The sequence below is a fragment of the Mya arenaria genome, chromosome 15, assembly GCF_026914265.1.
Source record: "Mya arenaria isolate MELC-2E11 chromosome 15, ASM2691426v1".
Taxonomy (NCBI): Eukaryota; Metazoa; Mollusca; class Bivalvia; order Myida; family Myidae; genus Mya; species Mya arenaria.
In genome coordinates this window covers 46,096,706-46,118,860 of record NC_069136.1, presented here as the reverse complement: position 1 = coordinate 46,118,860, position 22,155 = coordinate 46,096,706, and the positions used below count along the sequence as shown (strand labels likewise).

At 36.2% G+C, this 22,155-nt stretch overlaps 2 long non-coding RNA genes and 1 pseudogene across 2 annotated transcripts; 2 read left to right on the top strand and 1 right to left on the bottom strand.

The window, feature by feature from the left end:
* The window catches only part of LOC128220337 (calpain-5-like), a 36,028-nt pseudogene that overhangs the window by 11,337 nt on the left and 2,536 nt on the right, over positions 1–22,155 (bottom strand).
* LOC128220339 (uncharacterized) lies at positions 874–9,570 on the top strand. The gene is made up of 8 exons (XR_008258753.1): positions 874–975; positions 1,535–1,736; positions 4,064–4,168; positions 4,835–4,906; positions 5,668–5,772; positions 7,338–7,408; positions 8,539–8,672; positions 9,517–9,570. It is a non-coding gene; the product is annotated as an uncharacterized LOC128220339 (long non-coding RNA).
* Positions 9,572–12,269, top strand: LOC128220340 (uncharacterized). Its single transcript, XR_008258754.1, has 3 exons — positions 9,572–9,625; positions 9,969–10,040; positions 10,894–12,269. It is a non-coding gene; the product is annotated as an uncharacterized LOC128220340 (long non-coding RNA).

Genomic DNA, 22,155 nt, shown 5'->3' with positions numbered 1-22,155 from the left:
TTAGATGTGTACGATTATAAATTACAAAAAAGAAGCTAAACATCAGGTCAAAAAAATCAATATTTCGGATCTTAAGTCATTATTTTTTCCTCCCAAAAAAACTCATATCCGGTTCGTCTACCCATGGAGCAGCCAGATCTTACTCTTTTAATTCATCTTTAAATTAAAGATACAGTACAGTTAAAAAATATAACGAATTTTACTACAATTCAAACTCAGACACAACAAAAGTAGAGTTCTTGTTATTGGCAATGTTAAACAGAGCGGAAAGAGTGTCAGCTCGGTATATTCATCATATTTAAATTAACACGATTGCCGGGAACCACTTTGCCGAAAAAAATACATACGGAATTTAGCAAGGTCCGAACATTTCCGTAAAATTCCGTCTATTAAAAAGTAGTAGAGTACGAACTGAAATCGTAACCTTACGTGTTTTTTCGGCTTTTACGGAAACATGTGCAAAACGGGGTTTACAAATAGTGATACACGGATTAACAGGCTGAATAGTCATGATATAATAGTTACAAATAACTCTGACCATTTATTTAGAAACTGAAAGTAAATTTTCCGAAAATTAAACGGTGCTGACTGTAATATTTCACCGGACATTGTGACCGACCAAAACAAAAGTTCCGTCGGTCAAAATGGAAATATACCGGACATGTCCGACTGTCCGACGGACATTCGCATTGTCTGGAATATTACTACAATGTGTGCATGAACATGCATGTACTTTGATATCAATACAATGCATTGTTTTCCCATTTAAGAAAGCACCATGTTTTTGGCCCACCCTGCCCTTTTTAATTCCTGGCTAAAACACTATTTACTGGTTCCAGGTAATGGAGTGTTTGCTAGGCAAGAGCTCTTCAAGGGGCAGTTTATTCTCGAGTACAGAGGAGAACTATGTAAACAGCAGTCTGATGGTGATGAAATGTTCAAATACCATTTCAGACATAACAACAAGGAATACTGGTATGTATATATAGTTTTTGTGTAAGCTATAATTTTTGTAGTAATAAATTGCTATTTATTTTCTTTTATACACTACTTTTTTAGCTTGTCTTTTTGTCCATTGATAAAGTCTGGATAGTGTGATGTCCTTGTGGTCGTACCAAAACTCTCTCTCAGATTACATGGTTACAGTTAAGTTTTATTCTGTAAAACTATGCATTGACATAATATCTTGTCGTGTCTGGGCGGTAATTTTGGGTTAAAATTCAGCGCTATTCCCAGTGCAAAAAACATACATTTTCCCCATGACTGGAAAATATGTGTGGTTTAAAATATTAAGCCATGTCGGGTGCATTCTCCAAACAAAAAAAACATTATCAAAGTCAATAGTTTTCTTGGTTTCAATATTTTAAACTGAAGCATTGTTGTTCACAAAATAAAAAAAAATCTAATGACACCCAAAGTGGTGAAAAAAACACATAGGAACATTAAACACATAGGGACATTAAACACATAGGGACATTTGTCATAATACATTTCCTTTCTTTGTAGTAATGTTATGTTTCAATTGTTTTAATAGCATCGATGCCTCAAAAGACACGTGTCTGGCACGCATGGTCAACGACTTGGACCGATACACAAAGCCTAATTGCAAAATGGTTAAAGTTGTTGATGACAGACATCAACCAAGACTCTGTCTGTATGCAACTGAAATGATCAGCAAAGACACTGAATTGAGGTACGATTATGGTGTTGCTGATGTACCTTGGAGAAAGCGAAAGGTAAATAAAATGTTTTAATTTTCTCTTCTTTTTAATTGAAGTCAAAATACTGAATGCATTGTACTCAAACTCTGTTGGATGTTAAATAAAGTCTGACGGGTATTGCATCTCACTTGGGTAAAATTTGTATTATTGATTTCCCCTATTGATACCCCAATTTGGTGTGAGCTTTATGACGTCACAAATTTTAATAATAGACCATCATACAACCTCAACCTCTAGTTTCGTTAAGTGTTGAATTATTTCTTTCATTGCTTGTTTTTATGAATTATTCTCTTTAAAACCTATAAAAACTTACGGATATATACTACTATTTTGTCTTGATTGAAATGTAAGTTATAATTTATTACATAGCCTATGGTGTAGATACAGACATGACTTAATCAATTGAATTCCTTGTAAATGAAATTGTTTTATTAGCAAGGTGCACACAATCAAAGCTATTTCATTCAAATGGACTTAACTTGAATCCAGACAACTATCGGCAACTTTATGATAGTAAGTTGAATCATAATGTTGACATCAATGTCTCTGCATTTACAAACTTGTATACAATATTTTGCAGAAAAATGATGTCAAGCCTGTGGTTTTTGAACAATTCAGTAATATCGAGATGTTCCTTGTTAATTGTTTTTGTTATTTGCATGGTTTTTCTGAATATGCAAAATTGAGAACTACATATTCAGTGTACATGAAAAGTCTTTTAGCGTTCAAAAATATTGATTATTAAAACATTTGGTACTTACTGTTTCTAAGAAGCATGTACATGGGATTTAATGTTTAATAAAAAAAAATCATATTGCCTTAAAAAATTTAAAGCAAACAATTCTTTTTGTATTATTAAATACAGAGAGACAATTTTTTTCTGTCGTAGTTCGAATTTACACATGACATATGATATATAAAAGCCTGGCAATGTCATGTTCTCTGACTCATTTCATGTACACTGTATTTGCCTTACATTATTTTATTTTCCAATTTCATCTAAAAGTTATATGACTTAATTTTCCGCCCAACCATTTGAATATTCATAATTTTGTTCTCCATTTGAACAAGATTACGGAAAGCCCTGTCCTACCATTGCCGTAAAAATCCACAAAGTAATAAAAAAATCTCAATAGTTATTTTTACTTTTTCAGTCTGTGTCTTGTTTTTTTGTTTGTTAGAATTTTGTGTTTAAAAGTTGTTCATCAGAACGTTTGTGGAAATCTTAAAACTGTTGAAATGAATAGTTTTTTCCATAATTAATTCATTATGTGATTGGCCTTTGTCAAGACCACACAATCATCTATACTGCAGTTCATCATTATGTAAAATTACCTCCAGCTCATTTATCCTTAGTGTGTTAGAATTGTACCTCAGAAGGTTTGTCATAATTTTAAATTTTAAAATGATTTTATGGTGCTTGATATACATGGTTGTGTGCTGAAGACAGATACTTTTATGATATCTCATAAATGATTATGAATCCCAATTGGGCTAATTAAAATCATCCGTGTGTCCTTTGTCCCTCCCAGTTGTGTCTGGACTGTTATGAAGTCATCTATGGACTGATTTTAAAATACTTTTGCAAATGTGTTATGCATACAAAGACGTTATGTTGTGTGCAAGGCCAATGTCCTTACCTCCAAAGTCAAAATTACACTATATAACCCGGACTGTATCCTCTTCATGTATAGACAGTTCTCAAAGTAACTTGCTGTTTTGCATACAAAGATGACATTCCACTTGCAGGACCCGTGTCCCTACCTCAAAGGTCACACTTATGGTTTGATTTCTATGGAATGCTGCGTTTAATGACATAGAGTATATCTGTTCATGTCCGAACTCTATCTTTCACATGTATGGAAATTTTGAAATTATTTGGCACACATGTTTAGTATACTTTAGGCATGTGTTACGTGCAAGGTTTGTGTTCTTACCTCCAGGGTCAAAGTCACACTTTGTGTTTGATCATTATAGATTGTTCAATATACATACCGTACATTGAGTATAGGTGGTCATATCCAGGCTGTAACCTTTTGATGTTTGGACAGATTTTAAAATAACTTTGCACATCTGTAAACCACATAAAGACAGCCTTTAAGACCTGTTTCCCTTTGTAAAAGATCCAGGTCACACTTGTCTATGTTTTATTACCTCACAAAGTATGCCAAAAGTTTTTAAATAATGGTGTGTTGCTGTGTGATAAATGACTGTATATAACTTAAAATTTTAAAATGACCTTACAACTCCTGAAACCCTGTCTTTGAACATAAGACAAATACTTCTCATGGCATTGTGACATGGCAGATGTGCGCGTGGTATAGAATTTTGATACATTTCAGATGCTGTTAAAGATGGTCATACAGCTGCAGATACTACAGAGGTCACAGAAACATCTGAAGATGCCCTCAGTGAATCAGCAGAAGTCTTGGAACATGCTTATCATGGTAAACTTGAGTGCTAATTAGTTCATACTAATTGATTTAAGCCTGATTGTGTAAAAGCTAACAGCTTATTTTAAACACACTCCAGTCGGTTTCCTTGGTCAAACTCACCAGTACTGAGTGTAAATATGAGTGGAAACTAGAAAATTTTCCTCACTGGGGATCAAACCTAGCACCTCTTGGCTGCGAGGCGGACACTATAACTCTGAGCCATCCTTACATTAATTGTGTTTATGATCTGAAACAGGTACATACATGTTTCTGTTGCATCTAGACAAGCATCGACTTTAAAGTACCTCATGATGTATGCTAAAAGTTTGTAATGAATTGTGTGTGTGTGTGTGTGTGTGTGTTGGAGTCAAACCTCAGAAAGTTTGTTAAGCTTAATTCAGTAAAACTTATGCTTGTTCTCAATCAACAGGTTTATTCAGTCTGGGTTATTTAATCACTCATTGGGTGTCACCTTGGGGGACATTGTTTCTCGGAATGACAAACACATGCTGATTTATACATCTAGATCTTGTATGTTCGTAATTTGGCGATGTAAGCATCTAGTTAGTTAATAATTGCTTGTGTTATTTTTGTACCTGAATACCAGTATATATGTGTGAAGCTTTTAGCTTTAATGAGTTTGTAACAGAATACAATCAACTCAACTGTGTGTTTCAGATGCTGTAGGGAACAGTGGGACAGTTGCCCCATCCACAGTTGTCTCTGAACATGCTGAAGGGCCGCCTCAAGGTAAATTGAATACAAAAACCAACTTTCTTTACATAGTTATTTCTCGCTGGTGACCACAATCTGTTGATGTTAATTACTTAAGACTATTTTTCTGTGATGAGGTACCTCATAAAGTAGACATAATGCTTGTAAAGATGAACATGGAATATGTGTGTGTGTGTGTGTGTTGCTTACAAATGTTAGATATCTTGTCATCTATTAAAATCAGGCTTATTATACTCTTTAACATGTATTTGGACAAAGTATGCGTAAAAATATTGGTGAAATGTGTGTGTTGAAATGAAGAACCTCTGTGTGAATTGGGTCATCTTGTGTCGGAAAACTTAATTGTTAGGTCACATAAGAAATAGCCTATTTATACTGTCTTAACCATTTTTTTTACCTTTCTTAAACATGGTGAGATTGCTTCCCTGTACAAATTCTTGGACAACTCTTATACTTGTTTAACATAATTGAATTGATCATCAGATTGGCAGATGTTTAAACCATACAGATGTAATTCAATCATACTTCATTTGAAAGTTTTCAAAAGACATATTTCTATGTTTTATTACCTCACAGAATATGCCAACAGCTTGAAACTAATGGTGTGTTACTGTTTGTCAAAATTGTAGCTCTGAGTGCTTGTATGGTAACTTAAAACTAAACTTACATCTCCTGAAACCTATGTTTGTGAACATAAGACAAATACTTTAAATATTATCTCACGGCATTGTGACATGGCAGATGTGCGCGTGGTATAGAATTTTGATACATTTCAGATGCTGTTAAAGATGGTCATACAGCTGTAGATACTACAGAGGTCACAGAAACATCTGAAGATGCCCTCAGTGAATCAGCAGAAGTCTTGGAACATGCTTATCATGGTAAACTTGAGTGCTCATTAGTTTATACTACTTTATTTAAGCCCGATTGTGTAAAGCTAACAGCTAATTTTAAACACACTCCAGTCGGTTTCCTTAGTCAAATTCAGTACTAAGACAGTCTACATATGAGTGGAAACTAGAACATTTTCTGAGCGGGAATCAAACCTAGTGCTCACCTCTTGGTTGTGAGGAGGACACTCTACCTCTGAGCCATCCTGACATTAATTGAGCTTATGACTGAAACAGGTACATTCTGTTGCACCTAGACCAGCACAGTCTTTAAAGTACCTCATGATGTATACTAAAAGTTTGTAATGGAATGTGTGTGTTGAAGTTAAACCTCAGAATGTTTTTTAAGCTTTATTTAGTAAAACTTATTCTTGTTCTTAAATTATTAGATTCATAGAGTCTGGGTTATTTTGTCACTTATTTGGTGTCACCTCAGGGACATTATTTCTCAGAACAACAAACAATTGTTGATTTATACATCCAGATATTGTATGTTTGTTATTTAGTGATGTAAGCATCTAGTTAGTTTATAATTGCATGTGTTATTTTTATGCCCCCCGAAGGTGGGCATATTAAATTGCATCGTCAGTCTGTCTGTCCGTCCGTCCGGCTCCGTAACTTTCCCTTGTATGGACAGATTTTAAAATAACTTGCCACATGTGTTCCACATACCAAGACGACGTGTGGCGTGCAAGACTCGTGTCCCTACCTCAAAAGTCAAGGTCACACTTAGTGTTTATTCACAATGGAGTGCTGCATATAAGGACATAGAGTATAGGTTGTCGTGTTCGGGCTGTAACTTTCTCTTGTATGGACAGATTTTAAAATAACTTGCCACATGTGTTCAACATACCAAGACAACGTGTCACGTGCAAGACCCGTGTCCCTACCTCAAAGGTCAAGGTCACACTTAGTGTTTATTCACAATGGAGTGCTGCATATAAGGACATAGAGTATAGGTTGCCGTGTCTGGGCTGTAACTTTCTCTTGTATGGACAGATTTTAAAATAACTTGCCACATGTGTTCAACATACCAAGACGACATGTCGCGTGCAAGACCCGTGTCCCTACCTCAAAGGTCAAGGTCACACTTAGTGTTTATTCACAATGGAGTGCTGCATATAAGGACATAGAGTATAGGTTGTCGTGTCCGGGCTGTAACTTTCCCTTGTATGGACAGATTTTAAAATAACTTGCCACATGTGTTCCACATACCAAGACGACGTGTCGCGTGCAAGACCCGTGTCCCTACCTCTAAGGTGAAATATACACAAGTGTTTATTCACAAGGGAATTCTGAATATAAGGACATAACAGTGTAGGTTGTCAAGTATGGGTGGTATTTTTTTATGTTCAGAGGCAATTTAAAATAACTTGCCATATGTATAACTTTTCATGTACTGTCTGACCTTGTTCGTAGGTCAATATCACATTCGGGGGCATTCGTCACATACTGTGACAGCTCTTGTTTATACCTGAATATCAGTATATTTTTGTGAAGTTTTAAGCTTTAATGAGTTTGTAACAGTTTACATTCAACTTAAATTTGTGTTTCAGATGCTGTAGAAATCAGAGGGATAGTTTACCATCCACAGTTGTCTCTGAACATGCTGAAGGGCCGCCTCAAGGTAAATTGAATATGAAACCAACTTTCTTTGAGTAATTATTTGTCGCTGGTGATCACAGTCTGTTCATGTTCATAACTGAAAGACTTTTTCTGTCAAAAGGTACCTCATAAAGTAGACACAATGCTTATTAAGATATACCTCGGAATGTGTGTGTTTGTGTGTGTGTGTGTTCCTTACAAAATGTTATAAATTTTAAAATACCATCAGCTATACTGCGGTTTGATTACCTCACAAAGTATGCTAAAAGCTTCTCAAGATTTGTGTATTGCTCACTTGTTGTGTGTTCAACTTGTACCTCAGAATGTTTGTATGTAACTTAAAATTGATTTTAGGACATCTGACATATGTTTGTGTACATACAATCCTATCAGTTTTAGCATGTCTGTTTTTCAAAGAAAATATCACCATGGTGCCTGGTTAGCGGGGGAGTGAAAAATCTTCAAATAAAGTTACAACTCTTTGGGCAATCATGGCCCTCTTGTTAACATATTAGCATATTTTCTTGGTTGAAACATTGATAATCATTTCATAATGAACAAAGGAAATGAAAACCAGGCAATATCTGAAGAGAATGATGAAGTTGATTCTGTAAAAGTGAAATGACCATGGAGAAAAAATAATGGAATTCAAGATCGAGATTAAATGTATAAGGTAACCGGAAAGGTCTTGTTTCCTTCACCGGTCAAACCTGAATGTGTCTGTTTTAAAAGCTTGTCAGAAAGACATACATCATTACATGTATCCCTGATACAGAATGAACCCACAACTGTTTGAGTGAGATACCTGCACATAGACTAGATAATTAACTTTGCTCTCAAGGAATCTTGTTTTGTCATTTCATTTTATTGATTAAGGATGTGTTCAGTGCACATATTATGAATAATGTTAGTTTCTTTCATGTACTACTATAAACAATAAAAACACTGGTGACTGCTTCGCCAATGGAAAGGGCTACAACAGACACCTTTCCATGGAGTTGTGAAACACTTCTACATCAGCTATAGGTGACTTGTGCTAAACTTTACCTATCCGGTATATAAAACAATGCTATGTACCGTAAGCATACTTAGTAATCTTAAGCAATTGTTTGCAGGACATGTTTTTCTATTTTTGTACATTTCTTTTTGCAGCAATGTTCAAGATTTGACCCAGGAGCAGCTACAGGATATGGTTGATCAGAGTGAGAGGCATCTGCGGAAAATATTTGGAGGATATATTCTCTGCGAGAGACATATTGCATTCAAGCAGGAAGGAAGAAGCAAAAGTAAGGCATTTATGAGCTCAAACAATTTCAGGAATAAATGCACTGTACTTTTATGGGTAATGTATGAACTTTAGGCCACACCAAATAATTGTTTATTTGTTCGATTGTGACCAAGAAAAGTTGAAGCAAGGAGCGGGAGCAACAAAATTCATATTTCCCATTTCTTTCACAACCAGGAGTTGACAAAGCTGTTTTTTTTAATCGTATAATGCCATAAATACATTCTTGAATTTTCCCTCCTAAATACAAGTTAAAATAAAGAACAAACAACACAAAAAGTATGCACATTATTATTCCTTGTATTTTAATATCTTTTACACCCAAACACCAGTAGAGTAAAATAACTTTTTGCATTAAAACCTTATCTTTTGAATGAGGAAACCAGAATTCTTATACTTCTGCTTGGCAATACAATTTTAAACAAGCCCTGCTGTATAAAACCCAGGATCTAAGCCAGCCCGGAACGTATTTTACGAGTGCGGCGCTTGTAGGCTTGTGCTAATTTCAACCACAAGTGAACAATATGCTTGGTCCAAAATGGTCAGCAAACAGTACCATTAACCCTACAGAATTATCAGGAGCTCTGCACTTGTAATTTAACTTTTTATGGTATTCTGCATCATAATGTTGTTTGGAAATATGGTGTTCATTATTCAACAATATTTATATATAGAGAGAGATTTCCAAAATTACTAGAAAACTGGCGCCAGTTTTTTAGAATGACTATTTAATGCTATTACAGTTCTGTTTGCCCATGACTTCAACCCAACCCTCTATAACACAGGTATATAATATAGACTGAACCGAGAATGTTGCAGTTTGAAACACTTTCAATGCATTTCAGATGCTGTTAAGACGATTATACAGTTGCAGAAACAACAGAGATCTCGGAACCATCGCAAGATGCTCTTGGTGCATCAACAGAAGATCAGAAGTGGACCATGCTTATCTTGGTAAACTGCAGGCTTAATTGAGCATTTTATCTGTAAATAGGTACATACTTTTTAATGTTGCACCTAGACATGCATTGACTTTAGTACCTCATGATGTATGCTAAAAGTGTGTAATGAATTGTGTGTGTTGAAGTTTAACCGCAGATGTTTGTTCACCTTGATTTATTGTTGCCCAAAATGACAACACTTCTTGATTAATACATTTAGATCTAATAATTTTTGTAACATTTATAATTTATGTATCCAGTAAGTTAATAATTGCATGTGTTAATTTTGTACCTGAATACCAGTAAGCTTTCATAATATTGTAGCAGTTAACATTCAACTTAACTGTGTGTTTCAGATGCTACAGGGAACAATGGTACAGTTGCCCCATCCACTGTCATCTCTGAACATGCTGAAGGGCTGCCTGAAGGTAAATTCATGTTTGTATGTTGCTTGCAGATGTAGACTTATCTTGTTTCTCATTAAAAGTGTTCGCTTAAAAAAAGAGTTTTATTAATGATCCAATAGATTTGCAGCAATGTTGCTGTCTGTTATATAGACAAAGTATGCTTCCAGTTACTGATGAAATGTGGGTGTTGAAATGAAGCACATCAGTGTGCACTGGGTCATCTTTTGTCGAAAAACTAACTTGTTAGGTCACTTAAAAAAGCCCTGTTATACTCAAGAGAACATTTTGGCACTGTCTTGATAAATCTGGTCATAATTTTTTCCTTGACAAAATCTTGGACAAATTTGATACTTGTTTTCCATAATTGTATTAATCGTGAGATTGACCATTGTTTAGACAACACAGCTCAAATGCAATCATATTTGTTTTAAAGGCTTTCTAAAGACAAGTCTCTATGAGTTTTTTTTACCTCCTAAAGTATGCAAAAAGCTTTCTAAAATTGGTGTGTTGCTGTTTGTTAAAATTCTACCTCTGAATGCTTGTATACAACTTAAAGTTGTGTACATGAGGCAAATATTTTATATCTCACAAATGATGTTGCAATCATGAAATGTTATACATTTTTGCCAATTTTGTGATTTTTTAATCCACTTGTGGAATGGTGAGACCAACATTCACATGATCATTTAGAGTTTCAAGCTCTAGTTCCAATTTCCTCAAACCAGTTTGCACATGTCTTCGAACTCTTCTGTTGCTCATAACATTGGTAGTTATATATATGATTTAAAGTGTAACGATATTCCTGGCTTGGTGATTTATTCATGTTATTTAACCTTTATCTTTTGTCCAGCTTAAATCCACTCTTGCATTTCAGCCAGGAACTTTCAGCGTTTAACAGAGGAGCAAGGCCAACTCCTAAGAAAATGTCGAAGTGTTCAACATTACTATGAGACGGGAACTGAAGATGATAGACTGTATTAATTCAATCAAAAGCCACAAGTGTTTGTATTCTCTGAAGTGGAATTAAATAAAAAGCACATTACACAGTTGGATAACGACAGATTGCACACTGAAACAATAATAAGTGTTCAAAGTGCTAGTACATCTTGTACATAGTGTCAAGGTGTCCAAGCATGTCTCTGTAAGCCAATGGTTCACTGCATATGAGGTTATTTTATATCTTACAGTGGATTGCAGCAAAAGGCCAGAGGAAAATATGTTTTGATACTCATCCGTATTTTGAAGAAGAAAAATGGGGCTGAATGGCATGTTTATTTTTTTTTATTTGACGGGCGGGCTGGGATGAGAATCTAAAATATTTTTTCTCTGGCTTAAGGCTTTATTCTTAGTATGTATCTATTATGTCATCATGATGAAGTCATCGTTACTATTCTACATTGTTAAAAATTAGATTCAATCATTTTTAGATTTCCGGAGGTTTTGAAGAGCATATTTTTAACAGCCAATGGGATCATAAGCACATTTCGAGTGTTACATGACCCAGCCTTTTTATCAAAAGTTGCTCAGAGTTCATTTTTGTGTGTCAGAGTAATAGGCCTTGGAAACTTCAAAATGGCTGAAAAGGCTTGTCCAAGCACTTTATTTTCGCTTGCACTGTTTATCATCTAGGTTAATAAATATAATTTCAGTTGATTTGCAGAAAGTTTACCAGGATAAGAATTTGTCGATTGTTTCTATACAATAATAATTTCAATAATTAACTTTATTTTCAAACAGTTTTGACACAATGACCACAATGAATTTATATTTTGTCACAACTAAAACTGGGACCAAGGTCTACTGCATTGTAAATGAAAAATAGAATTTAACAAAATGGGTATGTCATGTACAACACTGATACAATGTTCTCAGTAGTGGTGACATTATGTCATAATAATTTTTGTCACAAATAGATTTTTAGAGTTGCCGATTGTTTTATTCAAACAGTAATTTCTCATTTGAATTTTATGGAGAAGTGTATTTTATACACATTCACAGTTAATGTGTAATTTCATGGTGTCAGTCATTGGTTTGCAGTTCATGTTACTTTGTAGTTTCTCACTTGTATTTTGTGACATATTCTTGACATGTAAAGATGGCAAATGTATGTGATGAATGTGAGAGATTAACATTGTTCATTGCACAATGTATTCACATATGTGCTTGTTAACCTCGTTCACTATTTTATTTCCCTCTGCATGTAACCAAAAATGACTTGTATATAAAATGTCTATGATTTATTTAAAATTCCATAATCATGGCAACTCGACTCAGTCTCTGCAATATTCAAGTGTAGATCAAGGGGCAATCCCCTGGCATTATTAATTATTAAAATATTTAATTTTACTCGTTATTATCTTCGAAAAAAGGTGAGGGCTCGCTCCACGGCGCTTCTTGTTTGTTTGTTTTTAGATTATTTTTGCTCTGAAGCAAAATGATGACCCCCAATTCTTTTGCTTATATTTTTTAATGAAATGTATAAAATACATGTACTTCAACGTGAAATAAATTTGCCTTAAAAGGATGCTTTGTTTTACACTGATGGTGAACAAAAAGTTCCTTCACGGAGTTCCACCTACAGAATGGAATGTATACAATGTATTGAGCGATCTATATAATGGACTTGAGGAACAAAATACTACGTCATTATCTTGATGAAACCCTGAAGTGGCTTTAAGGGGGATCCGCTGCTGGGAATTGGCTCTTTGTGCTCTAAATGGTAGCCAAAAAGTTATACTATAAGCCAGTGGCCAACACAGTTCGGGTAACCGTTTAATATTGTGGTCAGTTTGAAACGTTACGTGTGAAATAATGAAGATTTACATTAACAAGAGGACACATTTCAAAACCAAAATAAATTTAGACGTTTTTTATGAAGTATATTTTTACTCTAGCACCGCTTATTAGCAGCCAACCTACAAGTCCGAGTTTCCGAATGACAAATATGTCAAATTCTCTTACTCAGTTATTTCCCTTGACAATTATATCCGATTTCTTTTGCATCATCGCTTTTAGATTTGACAGCCAACAAATTATACGCAATGTGAATAATAAGATGAAAATAAGCTCCATGGGTACACATAGGTATAAATAAAGGAAGAAACATAAACTTAGGCAAAACTATGCAGGTATCATTTTTAGTTTTAATTTTATTTCCGTCGGCTGTGTTTGGTTAGAATAAGGCAAAGGCCGATCAAGGGTTAAGTACAAAGCTCGTCTTTGCTAATTGTGATTAAGTTGATGAAAGAAACACCACTGGAACACGTGTTACATGTCTATCCGGTCTCCGGACAGATGAACAGTTGGTTAAATCGAAGTCTCGATGTCAAAGTAGTCTGATAGTCCGCCGATACAAAAGAGAAAACGATTTTAGACTCCTGGCGTCTATCATTTACCATTCCAAATGACATTAATGGTGCCGCTTGTTTTTACAATTTGTTTACGAGGTTGTGCGTACGCAAACTAATTAAACCCCAGTAAAATTACATTTTGCTGAAGTTCCAAAGTTTTAACCCAACAATCCTTGATAAACAGTCCCCTACTATTATACATTATATATGTTGTGTGTCGTTTGTGCATGTTTGTGTTGTTTTTCTGTGTTTCTGGCTTTAACCCTATGTCATTATGTTTAAACTTTCGACTACTGAACTTGTATCTGTACTTTCAAGTCAGTATTAATATACATTAATGTAGAAATGTTTGCTATGCACCTTTTAAGTCTCAAAATGCGTTTGATATAAGAGCAATAATCAACGATATCACGGCATTGTTCCCAGGTTTGAAGTATTAGTTTAGTTTATTTACTTATTTTTGTTTGCAACGATTGTGAAACAAAGTTGGTACGATTAATCACTCAAGTTGTTACGCGATAGTGTGGTGTTGTGTTGTGCGGGAAACCTGAGTGCCAAGAGAAATACCACTAGTCCAGCTTGGTGACCACAAACCAAACCAACATGCGCCCAGGCTGGGAACCAAACCCGGGAGTGCGTTAACCGAACAACCTTAAAGGCCTAGTTTAAGCCTTCTATAAGTGCCCCCCCCCCTCCAAGTACCCAACCTCTGTTGATCTTAATCTTAATGCCTAACTGGCTTATCAGATCTCCAATCTGAGTATCCTGTTGCGCAGTTTTCATTGTTTTATTATAAAAATTGACCCTAAATGGCCCTGAGCCAATAAACCAATGCACATGATATTGGCCCCTACTGTGGAACCAGTGTGATAAGTAAGAGATGCACAGCAGGGGATTATCATGCCAAACATTCCTTAAACTAGGCCTTTAAGAGCTAAAGAAAGCGGATTCTGACTGGCGCGGTTACACCGCCTCATGATTGAATTTTGACAAGTTTCCGTGACAGGAAACAAAACAACGCAGTCTGTTTAAATTTCATGGTGTGCGCTCTACCCACCCTCCGGGGCAAAACACGGATATTTTTAGAGTCATCAAACAATTCTGAAAATAATGAAGCGGGAAGAAAAAAACCGTGTACAATAATGTGTCAAATGCAGCATAATGCTTGTTCAAAGTCGTTAATGCCACACACAAAGTACACGAACGCAAAATGTTATGGTTAGATGACATGAAGTAAAATCTGTATGATAAGGAATGGGCGGAGCTTACGAATGCTAAATAAATAATAATAATAAGAAGAAGAAGGAAACAAAAGGCCCAAAGTGGGATAGATTGGGGTTTGCTCTGGAGGATGAACACTTGAGGTAAAATCCTCCTAGGGGTCAAAACTTCATGATGAGTGCTAGTAAACTCGAGAATTAATGTATGATTTAACACAACGATATTTTACCTCGGTGAGTAAACACGTATTCACTGATCATCAACGTTATGAGTTAAAACAAGTATTCACTAATCATCAACATTATGAGGCAGTTGTGTGTAATATGCAAACGAGGAGATGACAGACACATGTCATACCATATATGGAGATGCCTCTAAATGATGTTGAAAAGTTGAAGAACAAACTATTGATGTTATTTGAATTCTCGACAGCAATTTACAATATATGCCCCATTTACGATATTAATTTGAAAGATGGTTGCTCTATCTTCAACAGAAAGGGCAGACCTCGGTACGTCGGTGTAGCTCTATATAACTCACAAGTATATATAAACGCGTATGCGTGTGTGTGTGTGTGTGTGGGTGGGTGGGTGGGTGGGTGGGTGGGTGGGTGGGTGGGTGGGTTTGTGCGTGCGTGCGTGCGTGCGTGTGTGTGCCAATGACAATTGAAGATCTTTCACAGGTTTTGTTTAATACATTGACGTGTATCGATTCTGTCTAATGCACTAACAAACACCAAATAAGTAAGAGTCAAATTCTGGCGATCTACAAAAAAAATGCAGCGGGCTAACTTGGCCTGAACCGTATAATACAACCAATGTCCAAAACACAAAAAAAAAATCAATCAAAAACACCTACCCATCGCTCCAAGCTCCGTTCCACTCGCCTCTGCCCCAGGGGTTTCTACAGCGGACCATTTGTAAGTGTTTTCTTGCGAATACTGAAAACAACCCCTTGCCAAGTTTGATATTCTTTACCGCTGTAATGGTGTAGGCGTGACCTGTTAGCAGTCCGCATGGCAATTCTTTTTCCACTTCTGCGTCTTCATCCTACCGACACAGGTCACATACCATTTGCAAGCGAAATATGTAAAGGGTGTTATTATTTTTCATGTTTTACAAATAAGACAATGACAACAATTTTAAGGTGTCCCGCTAAGCCCAGTGGTTAGCTCAAACGCTCTTTACAAAGGCACACCGGGTTGTCCGGTGAGCGCAGTGGTAAGCGCCCTTGTTTTTCACCAAGAAGTCTCAGATTCGACTGCAGTAGCGGTTGTAGGGGATTTAAATTTGTTGACACTTAGCCAACATGTGGATTTTACCGTCCGGTTTTACCCAAAGTACAAGACAATACTCAGGTGCAAGATCGTGCCATATATAGTGACGAAGCATAATCTAATATAACTGTCATTACACTTGTTGTAGAATCATTAAAGTTTAAATCAACACTATTTAGATTCGTTTAAACGACTATAATATTAACCGCAATAAATGAAATGAGTTAGTTAATGGCTTTACCAGCCTGCATACACCAATAGCGGCACTCATAAGGGCGTTGTTCTCTTTCGAATGTTCGAGAATCCTAAAGAGGTCTTTCTTTTGCTCAGGTGTGGTATAATCCGTCAGGTTAATGTCTTCCCCGACCCCTCCGGTCATGTCGACAAGGGCATCCTTCTCGTGTCCTCCATCGAGGGATTCATAGCTTCCAGCAAGCCTAAAGGTAACACTCGCATAAGCATAATTATATATCACTATACGTACTAGGTTTATTAACATTTATTTTAAAAAACAAAATCTAAACACCATTTGAAAGCATTTAAGGGCACCATATCCAACTATTTTTTTGTAACTTAGGACAAAACCAGAAGGCAAATACATGTAATCTTGTATACCCTGTTAAGCGGCACAACACAAGGGCTGAAACGACACACATATAAACACTACAAGAAGGAGATGTAACTCACTTAGCGTAAGCCTTTTCCAAGAGGGCCGACCAGAACTCATTCGTTGCTTTCGAACGTACGAAGATAAGTCTCCCATGAATAGTAGGCAGGTAGTCGTCTATGACAACGTCCACCCAGGTACCACATCGCCAGAATTTGAAGTGAAATATGCCGGCGTACTTGTTCTTCTCGTTCCACTCTTGGTCTTCAGCGTCAGGAATTATCTGGAATGTGAAAGCAGTGTATGCGTGTGTATATGAATTGAATATGAAAATTAGATTTGCAAATATGAAACTAAAGGTCTCAGGAATAAAATAACAACCATAAGGGTTCTTCTATCAATGAGCGTACGTAAACTTATCTTGAGATCAAGAATTTGAGTGAATTTGAGTGAATATCATTACAAAACCTGCAAATCTAACAAATAAAGATTGCGTTTCAAAAGATGGAATACATACTCAGAAATAACGATTGGAATAAAACGTGCCTTGATAAGATGTTCCCTAAGTTCCATTATTAACTGCCTGCGTCGATAAGATAGTCCGCCATACACGTCCCTAAATGCTGCAAACCCAACGTGCGTTGGTCCTTTAATTCAATCATACCCTACGTGCGTTAATAAGATGGCCCCTTAATGCCATCATAAACGATGTGCAGTTAAAAGTTGGTCCATAGACCACGTGCGTTTATAGGATGGCGCCTTTATGCCATCATTCTCTTTGTTCGTTAATAAGTTGGTCCCTCAATACCATCTTACATCACATGTGTTTATAAGATGGTCCCTTAAGGCCATCATACATCAGGTGGGTTAAAGAGTTGGTCCCTCAATGCCATCATACTTTACGTGCGTTAATAAGATGTTCCTTTTATGCGATCATACACAACGTGCGTTAATAATATGGCACATAAATGCCTTCATACACCACTTGCGTTAATAAAATGATCCCTTTATGCCACCATACACCATGTGAATTAATAAGATGGTCCCTTAATGCCGTCATACTCTACGTGTGATAATAAGATGGTCCCTTAATGCCATCATACTCTACGTGCGTAATTTAGATGGTCCCCTTAATGCCATCATATACCACCTGTGCTATTAGGATGGTTCTTTAATGAGATTATACCCTACGTGCGTTAATAAGATGGTTCCTTAATGACATCATACACCAAGTGCGTTAATAAGATGGTCCCTAGATACAATCATACTCTTAGTGCGTTAATACGATGGTCCCTTAATGCCATGATACACCACGTGCTTTTATAAGATTGCCCCTTATTGCCATCAACCCTACATGCGTTGATAATATGGTCCTTTAATGCCATCATACACTACGTGCGTTTATAAGGTGGTCCTTAAATGCTGTCAAACCCTTCGTTCGTTAATGATATCGTACCTTTATGCCATCATACCTGACGTGAATTGATAAGATTGTCCCTTAATGCCATGCTACACCACGTGCGTGGATAAGATTGTCCCTTAATGCCATCATACACCACGTGCATTAATAAGATGGTCACTTTAAGCCATCATACAGCACGTTTTTTGTTTAAAATGGTCCAATAATGCCATCAAGCACTGCGTGCTTTAACAAGATGGCTCCTTTCTGCAATCCAGCTCTACTTGCGTTTATAAGATTGTTCATTAATGCCATCATACACCACGTGCGTTGATAAGATGGTTGTTAATAAGAAGGTCCCTTCATGCTATCATACCCTACGTGCGTTGAGAAGATTGTCCATTCATGCCATCATACCCTACGTGTTTTAATGAAATGATCCCTTTATGCCATCTTCTCCTACGTGTGTTAATAATATGGTCCATTCATGCCATCATACCCTACGTGCATTTATAAGATGTTCCTTAGTGCCACCATTCACCACGTGCGTTAATAATATGATCCATTCATGCCATCATACCCTACGTGCATTAATAAGATGTTCCTTAGTGCCACCATTCACCACGTGCGTTAATAATATGGTCCGTTCATGCCATCATACCCTACGTGCATTAATAAGATGTTCCTTAGTGCCACCATTCACCACGTGCATTAATAATATGGTCCATTCATGCCATCATACCCTACGTGCATTAATAAGATGTTCCTTAGTGCCACCATTCACCACGTGCATTAATAATATGGTCCATTCATGCCATCATACCCTACGTGCATTAATAAGATGTTCCTTAATGCCACCATTCACCACGTGCGTAAATAATATGGTCCGTTCATGCCATCATACCCTACGTGTATTAATAAGATGTTCCTTAGTGCCACCATTCACCACGTGCGTAAATAATATGGTCCGTTCATGCCATCATACCCTACGTGCATTAATAAGATGTTCCTTAATGCCACCATTCACCACGTGCGTAAATAATATGGTCCGTTCATGCCATCATACCCTACGTGTATTAATAAGATGTTCCTTAATGCCACCATTCACCACGTGCGTAAATAATATGGTCCGTTCATGCCATCATACCCTACGTGCATTAATAAGATGTTCCTTAGTGCCACCATTCACCACGTGCATTAATAATATGGTCCATTCATGCCATCATACCCTACGTGCATTAATAAGATGTTCCTTAATACCACCATTCACCACGTGCGTAAATAATATGGTCCGTTCATACTACATCATACTGCTTGCATTAATAATATGCTCTCTCAATGCCATCATTCACCACGTGCGTTAACAATATGGTCAATTTAGGCCACCTTACCCTACGTGCATTAGTACGATGATCATTTAATGCCATCAAACACCACGTGCGTTCATACCATGGTCCCTTAATGCCATCATACCCTACTTGCGTTGATAAGATGGTTTGAAAATGCCGTGAAAATGCCATGTGGTTTTAAGATTGTTGCTAAAATTGCTACGATACGTGCGTTGATCATATGGTTCATAAAAGGCAAAGATACCCTACGTATGATGATAAGATATAAAGCCCAACCTTTCTCCAGAGCTCGGAGTTCTCTGTAAGACAAGCACACGCTGCCACAAACCAGCAGTTGCCAAGTTTTCCTTGGGATAAATCGTTAGAACTTACACCGTCTTCGAAAAACTTTGGATCGGATTCAATCTCCTGCAATTGTATTTGATTGTTTCTTAAATAAAAGTACATTGGCACTACGGATTTAAATACAAATTCATTAGATATATAAATAATTTAATTTATTGTTTGCAGACAAAAGCCGGTAGGTAATCGTTGCTTTTGATTATATACTTACGAATATCCATTATTAAATGAACCCAATAAAATGCTGCTATTAGACCAACAGTAAAACGTTTGATATTTGATCATACTCTAAGCAATAATGAAAATAGGATTGCGAAATATACATCTCGTAAAAGGGTTATTATATAACATTTCTACGGTTGGCTTGATCACTGAATGTTATGGGATTCAATGTTTTTAAAGAACATCACTTTATTATGAAGCACTTTCAACCGTTCAATCGTATTTCATAAGGTAAAATCAAGAACTATCTTTACAAAAAGATACTCGGCCATAGTTAATCAACGGTTGACTATTGTTCGAAGGCAGTTTGACCACACAAGAGATATTTACTGGTTTAATTGTGGACCGGTTAAAGTATATAGGCGTTCATAAATCAGGAAATAGAAGAGCAATGCAATACATTCAGTTGCACACTTGTTCTGATAACGAACTCGTTTCAATTGGAATCGTTTTTACTAAATTATGTCCAATACGGCATAGAGTGACCTTGACCTATGCTTATCAGTCAACCAGATCAATTTCAAATTTGTATCATACGTTTAGCATCTTTCTCCTTTGTTCAGCCTTAAAATAGTACCAGTCTAACCGTTCTCAGAAAATCGTTCGCGAAAAATAAATACCCACAGCTTTCAACCACAGAGCTAACTCAGATCGTATTCGATACTCATTTTGAATTCGACTTTTTTACAGCGGCAAATAAGATTTTTAATTTCACTTTATAATCTCTACAAAGGGCAATGGGACTTCATGTAAAAAAATATAAAGACCAATGAAATTTTAATGATATTCAGTTTTCTTTGTTAATACAGGAAGTCAGGTTGTATTTAGTAAACACGGACGAAAAATTCTCGTCCGTTAAGTGTTTTGTTTCAAAGAGCAATGACTATTAGATTAAACTCAGTAGCAGATTGCCTCTAACTTGGTCCGCAGACTCAGATTAAAACCATTTGCAGACTCCCTTGATTAAGCTCCAAGCCAGCCTTTTGTACATTCAAATTGACCCTAAATTGCAGTTGACCATTTAAACGTTTTTCTGGAATTAAAATGATAGTGTAATAACATCATGTGATACTTTAAATATCGCATTACAATCATTAACGGGTTTAACTGGCTATAGACATCAAAGGACTTGTCATTCAGGAGATTCCGTAACTTAGACTTTCTGTAAGCCAAAGTTTTTTTTTGTTTTTGTAAACAAGGTTTACATAATTATAATATGTTCTGGACAGCATTTATTCAGCCCTCGGGAGATCCTAAATATATGCTACGGCAATTGTCTGTTCGCGTTGTGATCAGAATGTCCAATCGACAATTGCATTTAGTTTTATTAAGGCTTTATAAAAATGAACGCTATGACCACAGAAGTAGCTTAATAGAAATGATGACCATGACAGAATATTTGCGATAGGCCATGATGTTACAGACGCCTAAAACTTACCCCAGGTCTCATCCAAACAATATCGGTGGGACATCGCTTACTGAAGTAAATGGAAGAGCCAGTGGGCGGAAATAAAGGATCTGTGAAAGGGGACCTGGCTTTAATACACTTTTTTCTAATGTCTTTGAACACTTGGCCTTTGAAAGGACGTTCGTTGTCAAATAGCCCCATACTGAAAAGAGAGAAGTTAAAAATATATATAAATTATACCATTTTTACTGATTGCTTAAATTACTTAGCCATTCGTTCCAATGAAAGTCAGAACGCTTTATTTTTTAAATATGAATCACTGACTGTGTGTTACAGTGTGTGTGTATTGTTTAATGTACAGTGTGTGTGTATTGTTTAATGTAAGCTTGGCTTTTTTCTGGCAACATAAAAACACGACGATTGATGTTGTTCTTGTTTCTATTGCAATATTTAAAGCGATTATCTTATTCACCATCTCACGATAAAGACATTTTGGCATGATCTTTTTTATTTGTTTGCAGTACATGTATATCTAAACATATATTGTAAAATAATTTCTCACAGTAAAACCTTTTATTCTGGACGACTTTAAACAACGTTTATGAGCAGATGTTATATATACGTTTAATGTTTCGGATGATCTCTTCTGACAACTAGGAATTGATACATTTCCAAGAGCTATAATTGTTTTTTATGTTGTAGCTTATGTCATTCCTTATATTTTATATTTTATGTTTAACAAAGAAAAAAGCTGTGGGTTTGTCTAATTTTGATCTTAATTGGTGCATTTTTGTATTGTTCATTCTTACCTGCTCCATCAGGTTGAACTGAATGGCTTAGCCGGATGTGTCACTTTCCCCACCACGCCTCAAAACCCACCGCTTATTCCAGGCAAAGACAATTACACTGGGCTTATCCCTGTAGTGTTTTTGCTTTAGTTTGTACTCAGAATTAAGAATCTC